Consider the following 6,940-nt stretch of genomic DNA (forward strand, 5'->3'; position numbering starts at 1 on the left):
ATATGAATTCATAAAAGTTAGTCTTTGAAAGCTGATGATGAAAACTCTGCATGTCCTGATTTCTCACTCTGTATTTAGCATTGCAGTTGCTAAAGACTGCATATTTTTTTTCAGGCCTATAGAATAGATAGTAAGCAAGTGAAATACATGCCTTAAAGTTCCTCTTTCTTTGTTCATTCAAGATGTTGAATATTGTCTACTTATACTGATTAAAAAAAGTTTCAATATATGGTGCAGCATTATTCATTTAGGTATACATTTTCCCTTTTAATAAGTAATCAAACTACTTCCTCCCTTACATAATTTAAAAGAGCCAGGAAAATGTGACTCTATTACTATTCAAACTATTTCAGTAAGCATATCCACAGTCGTACCCAACAAAGATAATTTTCAGAGTATATCTTGTCTTTTTTTTTTTTTTTAAACCCTAGAAATAATAGGGACAATTTAGAACAAGCTTTGATGTTCATGTCAGTATCTTTGCTGTTCAGACAGCTGATAGCTTAATGCCTTTGGCTTATTATCTTTAATTTCAGCAATATTCATCTTCTCACAGTATAATGAGATTTTTTTCCTTCATTTAAAATAAACCAAACTAGATCTCTATCAATCTAAAGATGAAACTTTAGGTGACGAAAACACTATATAGGAAGGGCTATAATGTGAAAGGTATTAAAAAAATCATTCCAGAAAATAATTGAAATAGAAACAGAGCTCATGATCTACTCAATAACATGAACAATGGTATTTAAAATGTTGTATTTCTGTGCCACTCCCATCATAAATTCTAAACTGCTTCCTCCTGTGAAAAGCATTATGGCATTTAATCAAAATAGAACCAGTACTATGTTGGTTAATTTCTGGCAAATAGGAGATTTTAAGTACTATCACCTGCTGGTGTTATCACATGGAAATATTGGCGGTGGTGGGAACAGGAGAAGGTGGGTTTCTAGTCTACTCCATTCTCCTATACAAAAACCTTTGTCAGAAAACTTATATGCTGTCTTTTATTCTTAAGTGTGTTTGTAAACTGAAATATATTTATTTTATATTGTGCATGATGTAAATTAAGCTTACTTAATGTAAATTTTTCACACCTGTTGGACTCTCAGAACATGTATTTTTGTTTTGGATTAAGTACATGACACATCATATCAATTAACCAGTAAAATTGTAAATGTCTTATTAATGATTTTCTAAAAGGTAAAAGTAACTGAGATATTGTATTTAAGAGAGGATGGTCACTTCGGGGAGGGGGTGTGGGGTGTGTGGAAGAGTTCATGTTAACATTGAAAAAGAAGATGCTTAACAAAATTAGAGTAGCTGTTAGTTTTCTTCTGTTTTCACTTTTGCCTATATAGTCTTCTTTGCATGGGATAAGACCCATCAGGCTTCTCATACAAAACTAGTAAAGTCAAACAAATTAGACTAAACAATGATAGAAAATATTCACCCAAAAGGAAAGTGTCTTTCTGCCCACAAATAAATTTTTATTAATGTGTTTTATACCCCAGTTATTCTTAGGCTCACTGCTACATTGAATTAGTAATTTTAGTATGTTGAATAGGTATTGAGAGAAAAATAATCAAATTTAGCTAAACAACTTGGCAAATTCTTTATTGTTAAAAAAAACAAACCACAAATCTGAGTTTATGATTTACCTTTTGGATTCATGACCCTTTTACAGCTGTCATTACCTGGATTACTGTTATACTGTTTTTTTACATATGGACAGCTTGGGGAATATTCATGTCTATTAAAAAAAATTAGCAAGAATATCACAGCTCTATCAGATTATATAATTGAATAATATTCTGCTCTTATGCATATAAAAAAGTCTTTTGCTCTATTTATATTTCAAGTCACATATAATTCCTTTTTTTAGAAGAACCAAGCACTCTAACCATATTGACAATTAGCAAATTAATACAACTTTGTAAAAAATGTATGCTAAGTCTAACCCAGTTAAAAGCATCAGTCAGAAGTGAAGAATGGTTGCCTAGAAAACAGCACAAGTAATAAGGCTAAATCATTTCCCAAGTAACCAACTGTGCTACTTTTAAAAAATACAGTTTAGAAAAGCTCACAAGGCTTCAAAATAAAATTTTCTAAAGAAGATTAAAAAAATTAGATTCATATAGACATAGTTAGACACCTAAATAAGTGTTCTGATTTCCAGTTTTTCTACCCGTGAAATGCAGAGTAGATAACAGCTCCTGATGGAATAAAATGAGATTATAAAACTGGATTTAGTAACTCATATCTGGTGAGAAAGGAATAATTTCTACAGTTTCATAATGGAGTAGTAATTATTGCCATTCTTGTTCTATACATTCCTCATTATGATAATTTTTTACTAATATTCTCTGTAATGTTTAAGTGTTCACTTAATATGGGACCTCCATAATAGATGACCTAGTTAAGAGGGTGGAAACCAGCCTATTGTTAATTTCTGACCAAAATATCCAAAATTGAAAGGGAAATGATTTTTTGATACATTGTAAGGGTTTAGTTTTGTTCTTCTGTGGTTCTTCCTGAATTTTCATGGTAAGATGTTTTATTAAATTGTTAATTTTAGATGTTGAAATGTGGCCAATTGTGAAGTACAAGGTATGATCCTGGAGTAAAGGCTTCCTCATCCCTTGGAGGGCTCAGGTGGTTTAAATACAGAGGAAGAATACAAATATTTAAATCTCTCAACATTCAGAGCAGAAAAAAAAAATCATCTTGGTCATGACTACTAAAATTAAAGGAATTTAATACATCTTTTTGGAGTAGTTCAAGTTTACTTTGAAGTTGTAATGTTAATGTGACTGATACAGAAACCATTGCTGACTTGCTAAACTAGATGATAAAGGAGTACTGAATCTTTGTTAAGCAACTCTTACTTCTGAGGGATTTTCCTTAAAAGAAACTTTTATAACTCTTCACATGTTTCCCTGAGCTTTCAAGAAATATCTCCAGCTTTCTGTTTCTAGCCATGTTGCTCAATATGTTCTATTAAAAAAAAGAAATCAGATTTAAAGTGTTTCTAACAATTACTGTGCATATATATGAAAGAATATTGTTGCATAATGTTCTTGTACAAGATTTATTTTCTTTTCTCTTTTAGAAAAAAAATAAACTCTTATTCATATCTGGTTTTATTCACTATTGAACACACAGAAAACGTATGAACCACTTGGTGTGTGTGTGTGTATGTGTATATATATATACACACATATAAAAGAAATTATTTTTATTGTAGGGATGTGTACAACACGCTCCTTATGTTCTGCTATAACAATTCAGTGAGAAATTACGTATTTTTTTTACCACACATTTCATGTAATAAAGCTTAACTTCAAGCAAATGCAAGCTGTAAAATTCTGTTGATGGTCTTCCCAGATGTTGCCAGTTGTACTGTTTTAATAGATACCTTTCTCCTTTCAATACACTTTCTTTTTACTCTTTGACATATAACTTAAACAGAAATGCCTGTCAAGAGACCAGCGGGGTGCCGGTGATAAACCCTGATGTATCCTTTTACTACATCTTAGATGCCATAAACTATGCACAGAGATCAACAGATATACATACACCATTTATTATATATAACAGTGTAGCAAGGTACTGCTGATAGGCTTTTATAAATAAAGAGCACTAGATATTTTTTCAGTGCAAAGGTCAGCAGATTAATATACTGTAGGTTTGAATTCTGTAGCTGGCATGTGTTTGCAGCTTAGATATAACTCTTCTTTAAAGCTGCCAAATGATACCACAAGGTTCAAAATAAAATACAAAAATATGGGGAACTGAGTCTGTTGGGAAAAGGGGTAGCCATTTTGACCAATCACTTTTTGGTTTTATAGGAAAAAAATATTAAAAAAATATCCCAAGCCCATACACCTGAGACAATTTATACCATATAGTGACCTCACAAACACTGAAGTATGGAAGTCTTTCAAATTATTTCCTTTCTTTAGTCTGTCTAACCTGCTCATCAATTTCTTACAAAGGAAATGGAAACATAACACATTGCAATATTTCTTTCATAGGAAAGCAGAAATCTTTAGGCATGTTTGATGAAGCAAAGCATTTAGACATTTAGATAGTGATATAAATGGAAAAAGCCACCTCTGTATACATGGTTTTACTTAGAAGTAGGAGTTGTTAGTTGCAAAATAACTTCTTTTTTATTCTTAACAAACTCATATTCAGGCAAATGTCCCACATAAAGAATACAGTTAAGCCTTGTCTTAAATTCAGTCAACATCTTCATAAATGATATTCACCATCTTTATAAATTATCTCATTGATAAGATTGAAAGCACCCACAACAACTTTGCTAATGACCCTAAACTGGGTCGTGAGATGGATGAGTCAGAAGGGAAAATCATCTTACAGAAAAAACTGGACAAACTAGAAGAGTGGGCAAACAAGAGCTGTATGAAATTTAACAAAGATTCTCAGAAGAGCTGCTAACCAGATTTTCTTAGGAGACCTATGGTAACCATGTTTCATCCAATACCACTGTAAATCCACAATACTCACATTATAAAATGTCAATGATTTGTAGCTTCTAAAACTAATTACAGGTACAACACTAAGGTTATAGCTGTGTTATAGCTGCAACCCTACACTGTTTTCTGCCTCTCATTTTGAACATTTATTGTGCCTCATCTTCAGTCTTTGTACTACCAATATTATTTCTAACCTTTTTCTCATAAAACCCATTTTAAAAATCTTCTGATCTCATTTTGGGTTTTGTTCTGTCCACATGTAGTTACCTATACTAAAATAATCACCTTCAGGTCTCACAGACTGAATATGTGTAAAGAACATATGGAGGAAAAAGTCATCACTCTCAATCAGATACCTAGTACCTGGTCAAGAACCTAGAAGTGGAAGCTTAAAAAAAAAAAGAAGATCTAAACATTATGAATAAACAAGACTAAAAAAAAAAACATATATACCAGAACAACTGCCTGGAAAAATGCTCACTTAGCAACTGAAAAAATTATTGTAACTCTAAATGAGGCATCTTTGAAGATCACATCAAAATTCGCTATATGTGACTGGTTACCAATATTATTTGGCAGTGAAAATCACAAATGAGATCTTTATGTTGGATAGCAGCACCAGTCAATAATTTTTTCAATGTTATTGAGCTTCTGCTTTTCCAAAAATTGGTTGAGACAGTGAGTTTTGTGTCACTGTGACTTTCTTATTAGTTAAATCAAAATGCTAAATTTAAGCTACAAAACTGTTGGGGTTTTTTTTGTTTTGTTTTATATCTATTTAAGAAAAAAAAAATTATACTAAAAATTTATGGACACACCACACCAGATATAGTGTTTTCCTTCTTACATTATCCATGAACATGCTATTCATACACTGTACACACAGAAAATCCAGACAAACATTAATGTCTGAACAATAGTTTTTAGAGGTTTAAAAAGAAACACAGCTTAGAATAGCACTTACAGTATTACAACTTAGAATCATAGAATAGTTAGGGTTGGAAAGGACCTTAAGATCATCTAGTTCCAACCCCCCTGCTATGGGCAGGAACACCTCACGCTAAAGCATGCCACGCAAGGCTTCGTCCAGCCTGGCCTTGGAACACTGCCAGGGATGGAGCATTCACAGCTTAAGATTACATGTACCCTTTTATATGGGAATGCATGTTTCACATTATATAGTGAAGGTTAGAATCAAATCCTTTAAAATCATTAAGGTCATTAAGTCCCACCATTACCCTAGGAATGCCAAAACCACCACTAAACCATATCACTGAGGGCCTCATCTACATGGTGTGTGAACACTTCCAGGGACAGTGATTCCACCAGTTCCCTGGGGAGCCTGTTCCAATGCCTGACCACCCTCTTAACGGAGAAATTTTTCCTGATACCCGATCTATTGCAGATTGTACAAATTGAGGTTGTCACCTCTTTTCCTATCGCTTGTTACTTAGAGAAGAGACCAGCCCCCACCTCACTGCAACCTCCTTTCAGGTAAGTTGTAGAGAGTGATATTGTCCCCCTCAGGCCTCCTCTTCTCCGGACTAAACAACCCCAGCTCTCTCAGCCCTTTCTCTTGTTCTCAAGACCCTTTAACAGCTTTCTTGCCTTTTTCTGGACACACTCCAGGACCTCAATGTCTCTCTTGTAGTGATGGGCACATAACTGAACACAGAATTCAAGGTGTGGCCTCACGAGTGTGAAGTACAGGGGAATGATCACTGTCCTGACCCTGCTGGCTGCACTGTTTCTGATACAGAAATATTTACTATACAGACATTTATTATAGTGGTGATCCATATTTTTCATGTACATTTACATCATACGTAATCTACTGTAAGAGTATTAGGTAAATAGAAATAATTGAAATAACACTGGAAATCACTAAGCAGTCTATGACACAAACAATGACACTGCATGTTTGACACTGCAAGTTTGTTTAAGTCTTGGGTCTCACAAAGTACCCATTACTGTGGTGAAGGATCTTAAAACCTGTATTAGAAAAAAAACCCATAAGGCTTATGTTGGACTTAATTTTAAAAGATCTCTTTGGTACCTCAAAGTAATCTAATTCCTCAGAATCTCAGAAGTGTTTTACAAAGCAAAAACTAAATATAGATTTCTAAGCCCCTGTGTCTTGACTTAGCTCCAAGATCTGCTATATTCAAATCTGTAACTGTCTGTGAATTATTTCTTTTGGTATGGTAGAAGTATTACTTTTATAATGGAGAAGTAGACCCTTACCAAGCATCCAGTAGGTACTGCTAATGTATCTGACTTTTGCCCTTATTACTATAATTTCAGCACTGGTGCTTTTTGTCTTTAAAGACTTCACTGGAACTTGTCCCAGTACAAGTACAAAATAATGTACTTGTACAATGTTTAATCACATTTATCTGTACACATGTATGTTTGAGCTTATATACAGCTGTACTATA

The sequence above is a fragment of the Melopsittacus undulatus genome, chromosome 2, assembly GCF_012275295.1.
Source record: "Melopsittacus undulatus isolate bMelUnd1 chromosome 2, bMelUnd1.mat.Z, whole genome shotgun sequence".
NCBI classification, from domain to species: domain Eukaryota; kingdom Metazoa; phylum Chordata; class Aves; order Psittaciformes; family Psittaculidae; genus Melopsittacus; species Melopsittacus undulatus.